The sequence below is a fragment of the Phacochoerus africanus genome, chromosome 13 (genome assembly GCF_016906955.1).
Source record: "Phacochoerus africanus isolate WHEZ1 chromosome 13, ROS_Pafr_v1, whole genome shotgun sequence".
Taxonomy (NCBI): Eukaryota; Metazoa; Chordata; class Mammalia; order Artiodactyla; family Suidae; genus Phacochoerus; species Phacochoerus africanus.
In genome coordinates this window covers 13,561,288-13,583,895 of record NC_062556.1, presented here as the reverse complement: position 1 = coordinate 13,583,895, position 22,608 = coordinate 13,561,288, and the positions used below count along the sequence as shown (strand labels likewise).

General features: G+C 38.2%; 1 long non-coding RNA gene across 1 annotated transcript in view; it reads right to left on the bottom strand.

Annotated features, from left to right (window-relative positions):
- Positions 1–300: 300 nt before the first annotated feature.
- The window catches only part of LOC125113497 (uncharacterized), a 43,290-nt gene continuing 20,982 nt past the window's right edge, over positions 301–22,608 (bottom strand). Inside the window, exon 2 of the long non-coding RNA XR_007131476.1 lies at positions 301–618. This is a non-coding gene — a long non-coding RNA (uncharacterized LOC125113497). The remainder of the gene's footprint in view (positions 619–22,608) is intronic.

The window sequence follows — 22,608 nt, the reverse complement described above, 5'->3', positions numbered from 1 at the left end:
GGTGTGTGTGTACACTTATGGGAATATGTGTGTATGAGTATTATACATATATGTATATACATATGTATTTATGAGAGAGAGAACCCATTAGCCAGAATCCAGTAGCTGTGTGATATGGGCACGCCACTTACCTATAGATCAATTTCCTTTTCCTCTCCCCACCCCCTATCATAAACCTCGGCTTCGTCATTGCACAATGAAACTTGTAAAAATGCCATCCTCAAAGGGTTGATCATTGCGTTTTTGTAAGGCTCACATCAGATGATTTATGTACAACGTGACTTTTATGTCTTGGACCTACCTGAAATACTTTTAAAGGATTCACTTCTAAGTTCATTTACTTTGAGCGCTATTTTGAGATGCCTGAAATGCGACTTGATTAAGAAACATACAACCACTGGACAAGTTCTCAGAATGGAACTCTTGTGTGAATGGAAGCACATTCACGTGAGTTCTGTCACCCTCAAAGCCAGGCAGCGTCACTGCTGTATGTCAAGTCCACTTCTGGTTCAGCAGCCTTATGTCCTGGTCAGTAGTGATTACATCTTCCATGAACCAAGATAGGTTCCATGGGAGTCTCTGCAAGGCTGTCTGTGATTGTTCCATTCTTCATGTTACCTAAACCCAAGATATAAAGATATGAGTCAAATGCCAATTAAAACAGGATGATATTGGGGCTTTGTTCATTCAAATTGCCAAATATATATTTTCCATAAATATAAATACATATATATTTAATAATGATCGTTGGCTGACATGGTGAAATTTCTGGCATACATGATTGGTGTTGGTATAAATTGATCCGCTCTCTGGAAAATGGTGTCAAGTTATTGAGAGACTTATAAATGCTCATTTACTTTGATAGTTCATTGACATTTCTGGAAATTTATCTTAGAGAACTAACTGGTGTCTAAGATATCTGGGCATCAATATGCATCATAATACTTTAAAATTTTTTCAATGTAAATGCCCATAACTGCCAAAAAAAGTTTAAATAAATAAATCATAGTGTGTCCATAAATGTAATAAATATTAATATAATATATATAACATATATATTCTATGGGGAAGTTTTATGGTAAAATTTAAGTAAGAAGAAAGGGTATAGAAATATTAATTCTTATATCTCCCAACACACATACACACACAGAATCTGCTTAAAATGTCAGCAGTAGATTTTGCTTATTTTTATTTACGATTACTTTTCTTTTTTCCATGTATTCTACAACAAACATATATCATTTTGTAATCAGAAAAAATAACTATTTTATCATAAATAAGAATTTAAAAACCAGTTTCTTTCTGTAGTATTTTGTTTTCCCTTTCATTTGCATCTTTCCAACATGAAATATACTTTTAGGCAGAATAAAAAAGGAAATATTTGCTTTGAGCCAAGAATGCAATATGAAAGCAAATGAAAGCATTCAGTTTTTAATAGCTATTGGCATTATTTTAGCAATTAATCCATCTTATTCTTTTAGCCATTTTTTTTTTTTTTCTTGAGGAGACTCAGAAATTAAATGACCTTTTCTAACTAGGCACATGCAGATGTAGTCACAGGTAACGAGGATATTATGTAAATCCCAGTATTGGCAGTAAAACGTCAAATATGCATTCTACCAACTAGTAATTTTCCCAATCAGCTTTTTATTTTACTGTGCCACCATCCTTTAGAGCCCTAATCATGGAGGTGGCTCTGGAGAAAGAGCTGTGTTCCATTTGAACTCAGTGGGTAATGAAAGAACAGGGACAGAATGTGCTTTTTGCTCTTGGTCGCCCAGTGTGCGTTCCCTGTTTTGCAGTCATTTTCTCCAATTCAATGCAAATTCTTGTAATTTCCCTCCAGAAATAAATGCTATTACATACCCTATTTCTCTCTCCCATGTCAGAAACGCTACACCCTACCATCGGCTGTCTATTTGTCAAAATTAAAAATCTACATCGTAAGCCAGAATGACAGGCGCCAGGTAGCCAAAGCTGCCAGCTAGGAATGAGAGAAATGTCCAGCGTGCAGCAGATAATTAGTAATGACAAGCAGACGTGTCTGCAATGGGCATGGCCATCTCTCACCACTCCTGTCACGCCCGGCTGTTGTAATACAGGGCCTAAATAAATGGCTCACAAGTTATCACCAGAAGAAAACAAAACACACAGAAAACCAAAGAAAACTGGTATTCTGATTACTTGGCAAATTTTTTTATTAAAAAAAATGGTGGTTTTCTTCAAACTCCAGATATAGAAGTTGAAAACACAGCCTGGTTGATAGAGGACAATTGGTTGGCTGACCTCTACTTCAGGCCGAGTGAGGATTGTACAGAGATGGCTGGAGGCCATTGAAAATGCCTTGGGATTTTTTTTAAAGAGAGATATTAATAACACTATATAAGTCCAGGTGTTAATATGTACTGAAAGTCAGAGAAGAGGAGATTAAGGAAGTGATTCCAGAAATACATTTTTAAAGGTTTTTCAAAATTCTCACTAATCTTCAACAATGAATGGACTATGGCCTATCCCATCCGAGATCACAGAATACACAGAAATACACAGAAAATACACAAGTCCAGGTCTAGAACCACAGTGGTTGTTGATGTCTCTAGAGTAAAACCAATCAATGGAGAGCAGATTTGGGAGTAATAATCTGGCTAAGAAGTAAAATATCCTAGGCAATAAAACATTTTCCTATAATACTATGAGTTCTTACTTTTCATTTCAAAGAACACTAAGAGTTCCCATCATGGCTCAGCGGGTTAAGAACCTGACATAGTGTCTGTGAGGATGTGGGTTTGCTCCCTGGCCTCGCTCAGTGGGTTAGGGATCCAGCATTGCCACAAGCTGCAGCAGAGGTCACAGATGCCCCTCAGGTTGGGCATTGCTGTGGCTGTGGTGTAGGTCTGCAGCTGCAGCTCCAATTCAACCTCTAGCCCAGAAACTTCCATGTGCCATAGGTATGGCTGTAAAAAGCAAAACAAAGGAAGAAAAAAAAAAACACAAAAAAACCCACACACATGAAAAACAACAAAGAACATTAAAATAAATAAATTAAAAAGGACTTTTTCTTTTTTTAGACAAACACTAGTATATGACTACTCTAAACACCTTACAAATATTAACTCATGGCATATGCACACCAAGGTATATGGAATGACTGGCCAGCAGGGACCTGCTCTATAGCACAGAGAACGCCACCCAATATTCCGTGATGATCTACATGGGAAAAGAATCTGAAAACAGAATGGATGTATGTACGTAGATAACTAAATCACTTTTGTCATACAGCAGTAATGATCGCAACATTATAAATCAACTATACTTCCATAACGCTTAAAAAAAATGGGAAAAAAATTCTCAGAGCTCGAAATTACAGATGAGGGAAACCAAGAGGTGGAGAAGTTCAGTGACCTAAGAGGCCTCACACAATCAGGAAAAGGCAGAGCTCAGATTCCAGACCAGACAACCTGGCTCCCGGGTGCCTGCTGCTAAGCACTACAGCACGTCTCCTCCGCTGAACTCCTGATGGGTTTTACGTGGTTTAGGGAGCCCAGCACTTCCTCCAAGGTGTTCAAAGCCTGACATCTGGGATTCTACCGTGGAATATCCGTTTTGTCTGGTTTCTATAAGGGAGTTCTATATGAAATTGTACTTCCAAAGGGAGGTGCGTAAGATGCATTTTACAAAAGTTACTACGCTTTGATGGGTCTCCAAACCCTTCAGGATCTCACAGTAGCTAGAAGTCAATCTTGCAGGGTTCATTTGCATCACAGAGAGCTCTTTAGACTTTTGACGCCCTGGGGCTGGAGCCTAGAGGAGGGATTCAAGATGCCTTTGTGTGATGTGTTCTTTGTCCTTACAATTGTTTTTACGGCTTTTTATAGCAGGACAGTGGAGATATTTAAAGCCAGGCGAACCGAGGGGAGTTGGAAGACCGTCGTATTTACTGGCTCTGAAGCCAAGTGTCAAGCACAAGGCCTCGGGCCTGGGCTATGTCTCCCGGTCGAAGCTGACGTGAGTTTCTATGAAGATAAAACAAGGCAAGACACTGTACACGACATCCTTTTAGGTCTGCTCTTTGATTTCCATTTTTACCCTGTGATTTCTTCTAGGATTTGGCATCCTTCCCAGGGTTGACTTTTTGGCTGTATGGAGAGCTTTATTAATTCATAGTGTATGTGGATTCAAAGAAAATGTATTTACTATTTGTGATGTACATTGAAATAGTTAGATAAAATCTAGCTCCTAGGCACTAGTCAGACTTCCCAGTAAGATTTCACCTTAATATATGATTTTTTAAATCTAACAACCAGGCCTGAAGGTGGGTCATTTATTTTGCCATCATAAATGTTGAGGTGAGCGTACTACAGATTTCTTCAATTGATTGTCCAGTGAATGGCTGTTAATTTTGCACAAGGCAAAAAAAAAAAAAAAAGTGGACTTCAAAATAGCCCATTTTGTAATTGCAAATAAACAGAACTATAGACTCATATTTTCACAGATGTAATATTTCTCCTGCCGTTAGTTTCTTACCTAAACCACTGCTTTAATATATAGCATAAGACTAAATTATTTCTTTCATTTTGTTCATGTTTCTTTTAAAGTCCCTAATTTACATCTAAAGATGGATTGCAAGTTAATTTCTATTCCTCCCAAGTTTACAATGTACCAGACAGTTTAGCCTTTTTGACCCAGTACTATTTTGTCCAAGTTTTTATTTCTGAGAGCATATTAATAAAGGAGATCAGGCCAATTCTTAGAAATATTCTACAATGTCAGGTGATAAAACTACACTGTCCCATAATTACAGGAAATCACTGCTTGATAAATTACAAACATGTGACGAATCAAAGTAATATACAATCAAATAAATTGTTGATAGCGAAGAAGACTACCCCAGAAAAGTAGAAGTGCGATATTGTGCTTGCAAAATTTATATGAATACTAGATTAGGAAATGACATCAGCAAAGATAGACAGACTGTTGCTCTCAGGGCATGCTTCTGAAATGTTGAAAAGGTAAGTAGGGCATCTTCCTGAACTTAAAAGTACCAATATTTCCCATCAGGTACAGAGGAGAAAGATTCCATGGAGCAGCTGCATAAATACATAAGCTTTAAACAAAGCATGGCTGTAGCAAAAGTGAAGGCAGAACAATGGGAATTTCCTCCTTTCACAGTGTTTACTGCCCTTTGGTGAATACAAATTGCTGCTGGCAAAGAAAGATCATGCCAGACACATGTTTGTTACGCTGCAGAACAGCTTTAAAAATCTTAAATACAGTGGTTACCATAATCATCTGATTAACACTTTTGTTGACAGTATTCTTAGCCTACATAACTTCTAATGGCAAAAGCTGCAATTAGAACTGCATCAAAATAATAGCTATCTATTGGTAGAAACTGTGCAATAATGTTCTAACTACTGGAAGATGATAAAGCCGGATGGGCTCTGGTCAAAGAGAGATCACAGTACATGCTGATAAGCCAGCCAATACAACGTTCTCAGGTTTTTTCTGCATTCATTTATGCATTCAAATGCTCAGACAAGAGCAAGCCGTCAGCTCTCTCTACTACTAGCAAATGAAGTCTTAATCCCAAGAATATTTTGCAGATAGCCAAGGCATAATTTTTTAAGCCCTGCTATTGCCTGTTGTAAAATTATATTCATTTTTATTAAAATCTTTCTAAAATACATTTCACATTTCTGTGATTTTGCTTATCTTATACTCTCACAATACAGCGACACCTTTGGAAACAGCTTATTTGGGATAAAATAAAATAATTTTAGCCAGATTCTGAGAGCTTTTGGGCATTATACTATAATAAGTAAAATAGTTGATAATAACGATAACTGAACCATCAAGAGAATATTAAATTATATTACATGCAGTCTCACCAGGAGTCAACATGTCATGCATATTAGAAAAGAAAACGTGATTTATTGGACTTTTAGGGGTTTTTTTTCTCTCTTTTGTCTTTCTCTGCTGGTGGATATTGAATGACACCTGCTCACTACTGACAGAGGACTGGTACCTAGGAGGACCTCCCATCATTTCTAGTCTTTAGCTTCTACACTTCTGAGATCACTAAAATGATACAATCAGCAGTTGGCCTAAGTCTTTCCTGTGGGGTAAATGATACAAATCATAGAACATTGTTTGCTTCCATTTTCCGTGGGTTATTTTGTTTTGTTTTTGTTGTTGTTGTTGCTATTTCTTGGGCCGCTCCCGCGACATATGGAGGTTCCCAGGCTAGGGGTCGAATTGGAGCTGCAGCCACCGGCCTACGCCAGAGCCACAGCAACGCGGGATCCAAGCCGCGTCTGCAACCTACACCACAGCTCACGGCAACGCCGGATCATTAACCCACTGAGCAAGGCCAGGGACCGAACCCGCAACCTCATGGTTCCTAGTCGGATTCGTTAACCACTGCGCCACGACGGGAACTCCTCCGTGGGTTATTTTGTCGTTGTTGTTACTTTTAGGATTGTAGGAACATTCCAGGAGGCTGAGGTGAGAGGAAGCTTATAACCATTAGACCACAATGGTTAAAGGATAAATTCTGAATGGCTCCTATGTTCCAGAGATGAGAGCACTGTCTTTCCCCTGAAACTCACTCAGCTGACCAAGTCCGACCTTCCATCCTTACACCACACTTACCCATGTCCTCTCAGCGGAGTCGTGTCTAAACCCCAGCCTTGAATCCCAGAGGACCTTTTCTAACTTCCCCTTCTGGGAGGTACCAAGACTACATCCCCATGGGATTCTTGGTCCTCAAGTTTCAGAAGCTCAGTCTTCTAAGATGAACAGGTTCCTCTGGGAGCCTCTAGGGCTCCCAACCCTTCATTTACTTACCCATTTCTCCAACTCTTTCATGAGATAAAAGGTGAGAAACAACTATGGGATTGGGTCATAGAGAGGTTGGAAATGACCTTAAGAAGCAGTTGCATTGAAACAGAGGGAAAGTGTCTAATTGTAATGGGCTCGAGAGAGAATGGGAGGTGAGAAAGTGGGGACAGTGACCACGAATCACTCCAAGAAATTTGGCTATAAAATGAGGCAGAAAAATAGGACAGAAGCTGGGGTGGGGGCAGGGGTTGTAATTTACTGCACGTTAGTATGACAACAGAAACAATTTAAAAACAATAGTGCAGGGGAGAGGGGAAGAATTTCAGGAGGGAAATACTTGGGTAGTTGAGAAAATAGTCCACTCCCCAAACTGAGGAGCTGACCTTATGCAGGAGTGTAAACTATTAACTACACTGTATGGCAACAAATATACATAGGTTGGTTACGTTGGTAGCAAGATGAGAAGATTCTCTTTCATTTTTTTTTTCCCCTGGCTTGTCAGGTAAAAAAATCTGTGAGTAAGAAAAGGTGTCCTGGAGGGAAAATAGAAACAGAAGGATATAGTGAGAACACTGGGGTCCCAAGTTAGAAGCTTAGGCTCAAGGGTCTCATCCAACACTCAGCAGCTGCATGACCACTTCGTCTAAGCTTTCACTTCTGTCTCCATAAAATGGAAGGAAGATTCATCTCTATTCTAACTCCTGTAGTGGTTGGTGCACTCTACTGCCTCCTTGCAATATTTTGTACACTTTCTATTTTGCTTACCGCCTGGTCTTCTCGTTGCGTTAGGATTCCTAACTCCCCAAAGACTCTAAATTCTTTGAGGAGAGGTGGTATATATGGATTATAATCTTTTTTCTTTGAATCCTGCCGTGTAGCCTATTAGCTCATTGTTGATATCTAATAGCTTTAACTATTATCAACAAAACTCGTTACTCAACAGAAACTAATATAATATTGTAAATCAACTATATTTCAGTTAAAAAACTTATATGTTTTCTATATGTCACTGTTCAAAAGGCTTTCCACTATACTCAATATCTTGGAATAACCTATAACAGAAAAGAATCTGATATACATATATACTTTATATGATTTTTTATATTATATATGTACTTTTGTGTATACACGTATGTCTGGAAGAAATAAAGGTACAAATAAAAAAAAAACACCTTCATGTAGTAAGGCACTCAGCCTTAAAACCAGTGTATTAGGAGAAATCATGCGTACCTTCATTTTAGGCCTGAGAAAAATCATGCGTACCTTCATTTTAGTTGTTTCTCACCTTTTATCTCATGAAAGAGGGGAAGATCTGGAATTAGAACTGGGAAATTCGACTCTAAAAGCTAAACTCTTAGTATCTACCCCATACCCCATAAGGGAGTTCTTATAAACTCCCTTTCTGTGTTGTGGATACAGACATTTATGCTATGTGATTTTTGGACTTTTGTGGCAAACCATGAGTGGGTCTAGCATAGGTTTCAGTTTGAACAACATTTGGAATATTTCTTTGGCAAATAGCTTAACTAGTATACAGAAGATGAGCTCAAAGTATGCTGTAATTACATAGCAGTAGTTTCTAATGGGTCAATTGGCATGGTTTTATCATAACCTAAATATTTTTAATGGCCGAGAAGCAAGACTGTATAATAGTTGATACAATGTATTGAGAATTTTCTATGTGGAAGGCACTAAGCTAAGCAGTTAACAGGCATTATCTCATTCAATTCCTATGAAGACCCTATTGTATGGATTTTTTCCCTCCAGTTTAGAAGAAGGATAATTGGTACCTGATAGAGCACTAATTACAATGCAGGTGTCTTCGTCCAAATGTTAGGCCCTGCATCTCTTTATTCTAGTGTGTGGGGCAGATGACCTGGAGCTGGCACAGCAGGCGTGACAGAAAGTGTGACAGAGAAAATGTACGGTGCTGCAAGGGCATCTTTGAGGACACTCTTTCCCACCCAGTTCCTTATCATTAAAAAGAAAAATAGTAGCTCCTACCTTGTCAGATTGTTATAGGACATAATGAGTTGAACTTCGGTTGTATAAAGTTCAAAATAAAAGTGAGATATTACCGTTGACATTATATGTTAGTCGGTGTATGTGTATTGCTGTGAATTAATTACTGTTATTGCATATATGAATATTAGAGTTCTTGGGTATCCAGCTTAGGGGAATTCCAGGGAAAAAGTGGATGAGATATGTCCAGATGCAGTTCTTCCAAATCAGCTGCATGTGAAGTCAAAAGCTGAAACCTTATCACTTTCCCATGCCTATCTAAAACACACAATTCCATCAAGTATTTAGAATTGGATTATTCATGTTGAAGACCCACAAGTCCTTAAATTATCATTTTATTACTATAGATACTTTCAATAGATTTTTTTTTTCATTTTAAGGGCCGCACCTGCAGCATATGGAAGTTACCAAGGTAGGGGTCAATTCAGAGCTGCAGCTGCCAGCCTCTGCCACAGCCACAGCAATACCAGATCCCAGCCATCTCTGCAACCTACACCTCAGCTTATGGCAATGCTGGATTCTTAACCTACTGAGTGAGGCCAGGGATCGAACCTACATCCTCAGGGACGCTATGTTGAGTCCTTAGCCTGCTGAGCCACAATGGAAACTCCAAAATAGATTTTTTCATTTGTAATTCATTCACACTCATTTATGTTTCTCTGCTTTGCAGAATATCCTAAGGATAAAGAATAAGAAAATTAATAAATCCTATAGCTCGCCTCATTTTACAAGAACATCTTATGTTGTTACATTGCAAGCATTTTTCATTCTCATAATGTTTCATCTGGAAAGTATTCTTATATTTCTCAGCTATAGACTATTCCCTAGAAACTTCCCCAGTCCATGGCAGTATAAGGTTTGTGATGGTCATGGTGAGAAAATGCGAGACAAGCTGCACAAGTGGTAGAAATGGACATAAAATGGATCTAAGTCCAGAAAGTCCGTTCTTTTTGACAGTCTAACCAGCCATCCAGACTGCTAAACAAGCAGTCGGGCTGATAATCTGGAGAGACTGTGTGGATGGACTGAGGTGTCTGTGTCCAGCATGCCACTCACTGGCCTTTCTCTGCTGTTTTAACGGATTTCCCATTCCCGATTAATTTTTGAAAAACAATAGGGAAAATAATTATGTTTACAGTTGTCGAGTTGAAAGCAGGTCATAACTTTCCAAAGTATTTGTTCAGAGGGGTCGAAAGATTCCGTTTCCCGGTCACGCAGGGACCTTGGCTGATGGAGGCTACAATTTGATGCATGCTTCTGGAATGACCACAGCCAGAAACATAAAGAATTGGGCACAGGCCCTGGTAAAGGTAGCATGGCGCTTCTGTTCACATTTCATTGGTGAAACAATAGCATCTTAACAGGAAGTGAGAAAGTCCAAGTCTGCCATGCTCCCGGCTGCAGAAGCAGAAGAATGTTAATGTCACTCTAAAGACTGTAACACCAGGTTTACAACCCAGCCCCTAAGCTAAGAAGCTGGCACTCTGCCCCATTCGGACTCAAACATGTCTTTCCCTGATGTGCTGATGCTAGAAAAACAGGGAGAGGTGACAGTCTGTGGCTTTACCTCCCAAACAATATTTTCTTCATTGCCAGTATCTTAGAATAGTATTCATTTGTTTATTATAGCTACTACGTTGTAGGCAGTGTTTTTATTTTTATTTATTTTTTTGGCCCCACACCCCTGGCATGCAGAAGTTCCCAGGCCAGGAACTGAACCCGTGCCACAGCAGTGGCAATGCCAGATCCTTATCCATTAAGCCACCAGGGAACTCCCAAGGCAGTGTTTCTAAACTGTGGATTCAGCAATGAATAAGAGTGACCCTGACTTGGCAAATTTGGAACCTGGCAGGGAGGGCACAGATGTAATGAATGACTAGAATTTGAAGTCAAATATTACATGAGAGTCTGGCCAATTGGCCATCCCTCTCAATCTCTCTCCCCAATAGCCTTCTAGTCTCCGTCTTCTAATTTCTAATTAGTCCAAAGCAGCTGTAAGAGTGAACACTGTTTTAAATTAAATCTATAGTTTGGTAGATTGAGAATATAAATCTGAGGACTCCCCATGCAGAAATTAAAATTTTCATTGTTTTTCTTACTTCCCACTACACGGCCAACTTTATAATCAGCAGTGTTTTTAATAAAACCCTTCTAGATAAGTTTCTCTGTTCTGGTTGAATCTTTCTATTCATGTATGCTTTGTCCATGGAGAGCAAAATCAGATGTGAGGATTATTTCCGTTGTTTGATGCGAATATTCCGCAGAGTTCATTTGAGTCTTGGGACAAAAATATGTTTTTAGCCGCATTTTCCAACCTGATTTTCTGCGCAAAATGAATAAGATAAACCAGGAAATCTCTTTAGTTTATGCTAGTTGTCCGTGCAGTCAGAACATCATTTAATTTATGAACTACTGCAGTCACAGTACATATTTCTGAAAAAGAGACAAAGCAAGCGTTCTGAAGAATCCTTCAGTCATCGCCTGCGTGATTTGCCTTCTCAGTTACTGTGCGATTTATGGTGGATCAAATCTTTCAGTATTGGTCATCTGCATTTCCCAACTAGCTTTCTCTTCTGGCTCAGAAATGATTTAGTCTTTTGGATTCTGTTTGTTTTCTCCCCATGTCATTTACACGTGCTGTGCAATGGTCTGAGTTTGCTAATATTTTACTTCAAAAGGCAAATTAGGCTTGGCCGAAAAGACAAAAAAAAAAAAAAGGAAAAAAGAAAAAAAAGCAGAAGGACAAGTGAATAGCAGCAGACCCTTTAATATGACCAGGCCACAGGTAGCAGGTCCCAGGCTCTTCTACGTTGTTCATCTCTAGGCTCCGCTTCTTTGCTCCGGTGGCTTGTCAGGCTGCACTCAGTGTCTGATCTACCTCTTTGCAATTTTCTTCACCTTCCCGGGCCCTCCTCTTTCAGACCAGAGGGCAGAAGAAAATAGCCAAGAAATAAGCTTCTCTGAAAACCAGATTGCCATGGTCCCACGGAAGCGCTGGATAAAAATCTACAAAAGAGCGTTCCTACCATTCTCGTTTCGTATGGCAAGTTCGTGAAACAAACCAAGAGCACCTTACCAGCAGTGTCACTCCTGCACGTCTCTGAGTGACCTGGGCACAACGCCCTGCCCATGACATTCTAAATGAGTTGTAAATGACGGTAGAGCTGGGGATTTGGCAGAGTAGGATGTGATACAGAAGAGAGCCTGGGAATGCAGTACCATCAAGGCTGACCCAACTGATTCTATTCCTTGAGTCATTTAATGATTCACTGAAGCAATTCATGGGAATACTAAGTGCTGGATGTTAATAGCATCTCCTTTAGCCTTTCATCGATAAACTTCATCTCACTAACTCCCCACATTTCCAGCAGTAACTTACTGTTGACAGTATATTCATGGATTGTGGAAGTGGAAAGAGGACCATCTCCGCTGAGATTCCACAGGACGAAATTTCATTTACTGGTCTACTTAAACCTTGCTTAAAAATAGAGACATGGATTGAATCATCCTCCCGCATAACTAACTATTTGTGTTGCTATTCCATGACTTTTTTAAAAAAATAAACATTTTATTTTGAGATAATCATGCATTCACATCCAGTTGTAAAAAACAATGCACTGATGATGGATGGACAGCAAGACGGAGGGTGGTGAAAGTGTGAGGAACTCCATGGACTTGCTCCCTGGTGAACTGATAAAGATAATTGTAAAAACAAGATTTAAAGTCTCTGGCAATTGTCCCAAGGAAAGGCAGGAAACGAAGAAACCTCTATTCAAGATGACCTATGAAGAGGGTGTAAGAAAGACGAGTCCTTGGTTTTTGACCCAAGACCCACCCTCCCTCCCCATTCCTAGTTCAGCAACAGAGACTGTCCACTGGGAATTGCTGGAGCCAAGAACACAGCCTCCCTGTCCGCCCCCCACCCCCACCCCCAGCTCCCAGGAAGAGCTTTCAGCCATTCTCATCCTGTCCCCAGCTACCTGCTGCCCTGGCTAGTGCAGGTAAGAACTGAGGGTTCTTCTCTTCCACTCGGCCTGCTTTTGTGAAATGGGGCCTTGGGTTCAGTGTAGTGAGAATGCTGGGCCCTGGGTTACTTTCACCCCAGTGTGTGTGGTGGTTCTATACCAGCAGAGGCAACCCAGACGACACAGTATGCTTCTCTTGAGCTTTATGATTGCAGATTTTCATGCTTTTTACATTCTTCTTGAGTCATATTAGAGCCCAGCCATTCTATTTTACAATACCCAATTTTTATAGCTATATTTTAAAAAATGAGGTTTAGCTCATCTATATTAATATGTATATGTGTCACGTGTATATATGTGTAATACGTGTGTGTGTGTATATAATATATATATAACATTTTCCTCCCTTTCTGTGTCTAACGAGATGGCACAGTCACCCCACTTGACCATCATAAACCTAAAAAAAAAAATTCTCTTTTTATGTCTCCTCCCTTGTGCGAGAAAAATTATCATTAAAGCAAATTCACAATTAGTCAAGTCCGTTTTAGTGGAGTGACCTTTCCAGCTGATGCCTAAAGTTTTGAACGACAGGGAGAAGCCTGCTATGTCTGTTCTCTAAGTCGACAGTCGTCTGAACCAGGGTGCTCTGTTGAGGGATTCCATCTGGACCAGCAGTCTGGAGCGCACTTCCATTACGGTACCATCCCAAATCCTTTCCCCACCTAGTCCTTCCTCTGGGAGTTCTTCTCCATGTTGGAATTCTAACACGGGATTTTTTTCCTCAAACACAGGATTTCTGGAAGCTCACTGCCCTCTAGACTTCCCTCCTGCTTGTCATCCTTTATCTGATGGCAGTGCTCCCCTAGGTTGTTGAGCACTTGACTTGTTCACAACGTCTGAAGTCTTAGCTGACTCCGGATATGCTCAGAGTATAACCACTCCTTGCCTCAGGGCTGCTACTGCCATATCCAGGTGTCAGATGATCATAAAATATGAGCAATATCAGGAGCCAGGACCACACACAGGACCATGAATACATACGCGGTGGTCCATATAACCTTTAAAAAGGTTAATTTTCTTTCTAGATTAAAGTATAAGTCATGTAGATGTTTTTATCATTTCTTCTATAAAAAAGTACTCGATTTCTGTGTGTATTGCCTGTGTATTTTTTTAAATTTTGGCTTACATTTCTTTATCACTGTTTTTTTTTTTTTCTCAGAAATGAGCACTTTCTTTTTCAGTGATGCTGTCCATGCTTAATCTGTGATATTTCAAAGCCTCACTGTTTAATTTAGGTTTTTTTTTTTTTCTCGAAAGTAATTGACTATTTGCTTGATCCCATACTAGTAATGTCAGCTGTGACTTCCCTTTTGTTTGAGCTTATTGGATGGGCACCAGATGTAGGGCAGTAACTTAAATGTTACAGCTAGAGCTCAAAATGTTGATTTAATTGAATTTTGGGGCTAGGTTCTGGGAGGCTGGCTTACTGGTGTAACTATTAGTATCTCAGCACTGAGAGATGGGATCCATCTAAGGTCATGTGAACTAGAAGTCCTGCAATGAATTGCTAACAGATGATTTGGTCTCAGCTACATTATTAACTTGTTCTTTTGGAGTCTGAGAAAGAGTAGAATAAAGGCACATGAAGGTTACCTAGGCTCAGCAACAAAGACGAGATCCAATGGTTTGGGATAGAATGGAATAAATGAGAAGAAGGAAGCAAATCACTCATTATTGCTTCTCCTAAAATAGTTTTATCTCCAGGCTTCATAAATCAAAATCACTGCTAATTTATGCATTCATTCTGATCTATAGGACCCATATTTAAACTAAACCATGTACAGGTAAAAAATGGGAGAAAAGATATCCTAAATCTGATGTGTCAATATACAAAATGTATAAATCTGGTGTGTCGATATCCAAAATGTCCTAGAGCTCATGAAACTCAACAGCAAAAAAACCTCAAGCAATCCAATTATAAAATGGGCAGAGTAGCTGAATAGATATTTTTCTGAAGAAGACATACAGATGAGCAACAGGTACATGACATCATCAGTCACCAAGGAGATGCAAATCAAAGCCACAATGAAATATCACCTCACACCTCTCAGAAAAGCTATATTAAAAAAATAATAATAAGTATCAGAGAGGATGCAGAGAAAAAAGAACACTTATGCACTGTTGGTGGGAATGTAAATTGGTGCAGCCAATATGGAAAATAGCATGGAGGTTCCTCCAGAAACTAAAAATAGAACTACCATAAGATCCAGCAAGTCTACTTAGTGGATATTTATCTGAAGGAAATGAAAACACTAACAAGAAAAGATATCTGCACCCCCAGGTTTAATGCAGCATTTTTACAATAGCCAAGACACAGAAACAACCTAAAGTTTTCTTCATCTGATGAACAGATAAAGAAATTGTGGTAGACATATATAAGGGAATATTATTCAGCCATGAAAAAAGAGAGAAATCTTGTCATTTACAGCAACATAGATGGACCCTCGAGGGCATTATACTAAGTCAGGCAGAGAAAGACAAATACCCTATGATCTCACTTAAATGTGGATTCTAAAAACACAACACAAAAATCCAAACCCTTAAGATACAGAGAACAGATAGCTGGTTGCCAGAGGCAGGGGGCGGGGTAGGGGGCAAAATGGGTGAGGAAGGTCAAAAAATACAAATTTCCAGCGTAAAATAAATAAGTCATGGGGATGCAATGTGCAGAATGGTGAATATAGTTAATCATACTGTATTGCATATTTCAAAGTTGCTAAGAGAATAGATCTTAAATGTTCTCATCACAAGAAAAAAAACTGTAACTAAGTGTAGTGATGGATGTTAACCAGCCTTATTGTGGTAATCGTTTCAGCTACTGCATTTTTCAGTTCTAAAACTGCCATGTGGCTCTACATTTTTTTTTTCTTTGCTGAGTCTTTCTATTCTCCCATGTAGAATGTCAACATCTAAAATCATTTTCTGGTCACATAATCATGCAAAGTAAGAGCTGCCTGTGTATATTGTTTGGACATAATTTGTCTGAAATCAATCAAATTATTTGCATCCATGCTTCTTAAACACTTCTCATCTGCATAATAATAAGACATTAAAAAAACTCAGAGAAAATGAGCCACACTTGGGTTAAAATTCAAAAGTCAAACTATATTATTTTAGTATGATTTTTAAAATAATTCCTTATAATATTAAGATCTTATTTCTCAAATTTTGGACATTTTCTCTCAAATAGTCTTACAAGCCATCTTTTATACATAAACAACTATTTAGATGACAGAAATCAGTGATTGTTGGATAGAAATTAATTCACACCCCTTACATTTCATAACATGCTTTAGATGGAGCAGAAATACTAATTATGAATTGCTGAAGCAAATTCTTTAAGGTGACAATTTCTGTTTAAGACTTTTTATCAACACATAACTAAACCAGAAGAGCTATAGAAACCATTTGGGGCCAACTAAAATGCTTTCCTTTCAGAATTTCTGATTCAGTAGGTCTGAGGTGGGCTCGAGAATCTGCATTTCTAACAAGTTACCAGGTGATGCTGATGCTTTTAATCCCGGGACTGCCTTGGGTACTACTGGCCTAGAATTGCAAAGTAAATAAATGGCAGAACTGCTCTAGAAATCAAACATGCTGACTATACAGTCCATTCTAGTAGATTGCTTTATTCTTTTAATGTTGGTCATTTCTAAATTTCCTAAATGTTCACACCAATCTGTCCAATATTCTTGAGGTCTGACCCCCTTTTGCATCCACTGTGTTCAAGATATGTATTAAATACTATTGAAACTTTATTTTCTTATTCAATAGAATTTCTATTCTAATGCTTTCTTCCTCGTCCCAGTGGATCAATTTGCATATCTCCCTGCACCACATTCACCACATTTTGGAAGAGAGCTCTATATTTTAAGTACATTCTTTTTATTTCATTTACCTTGATCTCTGCTGAACTGTAATCTGCATTGTTGTTGTTGTTGTTGTTTTGGCCATGCCTGCAACATGTGGAAGTTCCCAGGCCAGGAATCAAACTGTAACAGCCTCCCAAGTCATAGCAGTAACCACACTAGAGCCTTAACCGCTAGGCCACCAGGGAACTCCTTACATTGATTTTTGAGATAAGAAAAAAATTACTAACTGAATGATAGATTGTATCATTATGAGAGAGAAATGCAGTACATATGGTTAATATTTATTTAAGCTATTCTATGTACCAGACACTAATTCAAGGATTCATTCATCTATTAAAGCATTTAATTCTCTCAAGAACAAAATGAGACAGCTACAGCAGATGTATTTTGCAAACAATTGCAAAGAAGAAGAACCAGTCACACAAACGTTAAGTAAATTGCCAAAAAAGCACTTATCTAGTGAGCAGAGCAACTCAGATTCAAATGCAAGCTCATCTCAATTACAACCCTTGTGCTTGACTCCCTCTCAAATTTTCTGTATTAAATTACATCTCTTTAATATCTTCTCTGTTATTACGTCTCAGATTTGCCAGGTAACAATATGATTGCTTGAGACAAAAATCATTTCTTAATAATAAAAAGACTCATTGAATATTCACAAAAACCCCACAGAAAAGACCCAATTATAATCTGCATTTTGCAGATGAGGAAAGACAGGCACAGAGAGGTTCAACACCTGGATAGGTGACAGTGCAGGGATCTAAACCCAAGCCATCTAACTTCAGGGTTCATGGTTCAACTGCTACATTAAATTTATTTGTCACTTCGGTATGTGTTGTTTTGCAGCTAATTTGATGTTATGCAATTTTCTAACAAATATCTATCAGGAATCTTTCAAATATGGTGATTTCAAAGGATGTCCAACATTCTGAAATTTCAAAATTGTGTGCTCTACAGCTCTTAGGATGTGATCATAGTTCTCCACTTTAGGGGGCCAGCATATACCCACATTTTGCAGATTTCTTTTAAATTTTGTATAAAATTGATGAAGGCATTCAGTTAACTGGAGAAAAAATATGTACCAATTTCACTGCTATCTTACTTCTGTCCTAAACATTAGCTCTTACATTTGATGCTAAACTAATTTCATCTAGAATGTGAATTTTTAAAGGAATAAATGTGTTTTCTAGACCTAATAATCAGCTTCATCACATGACAGTCACCTAATTGGATGAAAAACTCATTCAAGTAGAAATACCATGGACTATCTCCTTAAAATCAGTCAAGGAAAGATGGCCCTCTCTCAAGCATGCCCTGCTTCAGCCCTGCTTCTCTTTAAGCTTGGAGAGCTCGACTGTAACTCTCATTAAGTACCCTAAAGAACCCCAAACAGCCACTTCCTCCCTGGGTACCAGGAGGTTTGCATTATGAGCCTAAACCTTAAGAGCTTAGCCCACTTGGGTTGTTTCCTAGTGGGAGTTCTTTCATCATATCTGTGCAAACTCTAGTCAAAAAAAAGATGCTTAGCCACTGGTGCATTTGTCTGACATCTGATCATGAAATTGCCGTTACTAAAGAAGTTAGTATACTCAGTATCATCCAGTTGATGTCAGGAAAATTAGGGGGATATATTCACAGGTTCCGGCTGAAATCTGCTGAAAGGCTTTTTAAAAAAATCACTTCTCTAAAGCAAAACCTTAAAAGTTGATCTTCAGGTAATTTCACTGCTCTTTTAAATTCCTCATTTTGCTTCTTCTTACAATGAGAAGTGAATTTGCACTGGATTCACTGCACGGAGAATTATTTGCAAGCTCATAGTCCTGCAAAATTTACTGAGTGATTTATCTGTTGTCTACTCATTATAGAATACTATTGCCATCACCTAAAATATTTATTATCGCATTATGCATATAAAAGAATATAAGATTGGCAGTGAATTTGGGACACTTGTTAGCTGATACGTATATTGAGAATTTTGTTCTGTTAAGATAAAATAGATGCTCGTCCTGTGGTTAAACTTATTTCTTAAGTTTAGAACGGGTGATTCACCCATTCATAGATTCAAAAACCAAAAAGTATATAAAGAGAAAAAATGAATGCCTTCCTCCCATCCTTGACCCCATGGTTCAAGTTCCCACATTGCCCCCAACTTAAATACCTCTAACAATTGATCTTAGCAGAGTTTCTTTAGGGTTCATTTTATGTTCTACACAGATGCTATTTCATATATGAAAGCTATTAATTATGGTGTATCAATTGTGTACCCTACTGATTCACTGAATTCTCTGTTTTTTAAAGTTATTTGTTATTTTCTGATTGTTCCTTACTCAACAATCACAACGTATGCAAGCAAAAACATTTTTACTTTTTACACTTTCAGTTTTTTCTCCTTTCTACTGTTTATACTTTTTTACTTTTTTCTCACATATAATAATCCCTGTCCTAAAACTGAATAAATTTACATATGTAATCTCACCTGCCCCATAGTAAGCACTATATAAGAGTCTGCTGTTATTTTTTTCTGTGTCACTTGCTTCTAGATTATGTGCGAGTCATCTTCTATATCATCCATGTCAAGAGTTGCCCTTCCTTCTTATCAGGACTTTTACTTTATTTGTAGAAAATCAACATCTCCTTAGAATTATTTATTATTATCTATCATATTCTAGTTTCTATGATAAATTCTTGGGATATATGTTGTGGTGAACAAGAACAGCCTTAATGAAATGTGACATTAGTCAAAGGATACAGCGAGGTATGCAGATAATTATTTTATTAACACCTTCATCAAGGATGTATATAGATTTAGCTATTCATGTTCTTAATTGGACACTAGACGAAATCTAGGGATTTCTGTCTCTTTACACTATAAATTCCCTGCTGCCATGACTTAACTACCCCAGGAATATTGCCCTTCTTTCTGTGTAGTTGGAGGCGAAGTTCCATAGCCAGCCCTGCATTTTGGAGAAGTATACCTCCCAGGGTAATCTGTATAAGAAAGTCTTTATGCTTCTGCAGAAATAGTCACTTTGCTTTCTACCTCTCGAAGTGGAGCAGAATGGGATGTTACTATTTAACCCTATAGTGCTCACGTAGTGTCAGATGTTATCAATATGTACAGTATTCAGTCGTCCGACCTGGATTTTTGTCTTAATGGACTCCATTATGTGGCCTGATAACAGCACATTGTCTCTCTATAAAACCTTAAGATTGATTAGTCTTATAAAACCCTCTCCCCCCACCTCAGTGGGTGGTGGCATTCTTCTGCTTTCCATTTCTCTTTTGTTTCCTCACTAGGATATAGCTAACGTAGATTTCTTTCTTTTCATTAAATGACTCCAAAGCATAAGGTAAGACCTGCTTTAAAATAACACTCAGATCCACTGGAATACAGCAGCACTTATTACTTAAGGGAAAAACATCTAACAGCTTTTCACACAGTATATGGAAGCAGGGCCCAGAAAGTGTGGTGGTCATCATTTCTGCAGTCCAGTGGCAAATTTCCAAACCTAAGTAATGTCTGTTTTACTTCTCTTTCAGTGATGCACAGGAAATTACATTTTGGAATCGAGAGAAGGGCAAGTTGTTGTTGTCATTGTTACAGGAGATAGCAATTTTTTCCAGCAGAGAAACAGAAGACAACAATTACAATAGAGACACAATTACCATAATCAGTGGAGTCAATGGTGCCATCACAGAGGATTAACTAGCATGCCCCTCACCCCGCCCGTGCTGCTCTAGGAGTAGGTTTCGAGCACGTGTCCTGGAAAGAAAACATGGCTGGAGAGGGAGGAGGGCAAGAGAGTGGAGGCTCTGAGGTTAAGAAGTCCATGCAAAACAGTGAAGATGAATAGCGAGGATTCTACAAAAGGAAATTGAACATCACGTCAAATGTTGGCCAAGATCATCCAAGCCTGTGTGTTTCTCTCTCACTTTTATGATGAAGTCATTTGTAGGTTCATTGTTTGGCATTAACAAGGGACAGTCCCGGTGAGCGTTTCACTTGGGAATATGAAATTATGGGTCAAAGGCAGGACTTTGGCAAGAAAGAGGAGTTGAAATTCCCATTTGGGAGGCATCTGCTTGGGGATGACAAATGAAACATACTATTCTCCTGAGTAAGGAAGTTGGAGGGCTAACCCTTCAGAAATGGCAGGGAGCATCAGGAAGGAAAAAGAAAATATAAAAGCAAGAGGAATTCAGTGAAGGACCACAATTATATCTACTTAAATTATTTCTCAGTTTCTACCCTAAACTTAGAATGTATATGGAAAATTTATATTTTTCTTCTTAAGTATTTTATTATTATATTATCTTCCTCTAATGTATACTCATCAGTATCTTAAATAGTCTAGTACAATATAGTTGTATGAAATAGTTTCCTAGATTTTTTTGTTGTTGTTTTTTGTTTTGTTTTGCTTTTTTACTGTTTAATAAACCTAGGTAGAAACTCTTAGGGAATGTGCTGAACAAAATGCAAGTTACTTAGCATTACTTTATATAGAGTTATGTTTTCAATCAAGAATTAATCAGCTTTTATGATTGGAAAGAGATTTGAGTTAAATGCATCTTTCAGAGTTTTTCAGAGCTATATACTCTGGAAGGGCTCTGTGATCTATCATTCTCCATAGCACATAGGAAAAGCTCATTTGCTTCTATGTTAATTTAGTGGTATAAATTAGAAGCTGGAAGATTAAAAAAGGCTCAGATGAGTGCATACCCCAGGGCTTCTTTTAAGTGTACATTAGTGCACAGTAAATCCTTGCCATTTAAAGGTTCTAAAGTTTTTATTCAAAACAAATAGTCTGCTACATATCTTCAGTTATGAGGCGTACTTATGGCGATTTAAATAATCTCAAGACAATTATATTGGTCACATTCCTGCTATGAATGTTTCTTTTGAATTGCCATTTGGAGGCATGGAAATCAGATATGACCCGCTGCTTTGGGTGATGGATAAATTCATTATCTATCAAAAATATGTCTCCTTGTTTCCTTTGTACTTGGTCTAGGATTGTTATTTATACAAAACCAGCTCAATCTGTTTTGAGTGTGTATGTAATTAAGTTGCTATTAAAATACATAAAGTATCCATAGGTCTATTTAACTCAGCTAAAAACCCAGATCTATAAAATAGGAGGGAAGATCATTTTAAAATTCCCTGGAATAAATAACATATTCTACTAAATAGAGCAAAGTTAGGTAGGGTATTTGGATGGTACCTGTCCAAAAAGCTTTTTCACAATGGAAGTATTACTTAAATGACAGATGGATTTCTGGTTTTGGAAAATGATTGCTATTTTTTTTTATCCACCTCATAGAATTTTGGCAATAGGTTTAAGTGAGAAAATGAGTGATATCTATAAAATATGGAAAGGAAAACAACTTGAATATATTTATATCACAAAACCCACATGTATCCTTTGTGCCACATGCCATAATAGGCAGAATTAAATAAAGCAAGCTCTGCCATTGGATTGCAATGCCTTGGGACTCAGTTTGGGGTCAGAAAAAAAGTGAAATACTGATCTGTTAGCCCAGGACAGACCTGGTTTATTTTTGTTATCCCTGCTTTTCATCAATAGCATTCTCATTGCACTCTCTAATGTGCCCTGATTTGGATGATGAATCATATGGCCACGCTAAGACTTCTATGGCAGTGAGGCATTGCTCCTATGGCCCTTTCCAGAACAAATGCTCCTCCTGTTTATCTTCTAGAACAAAGGTTCACACACCTGGGTGCACGCTAGCATCACCTGTTGAGATTTTGTGCCCAAGCTTCAGCAACAGAGATTCCAGTCTAATCAGTTATAGGTAGGGTCTTGCAGGAGTTCTTAAAAAAAAAAAAAAAA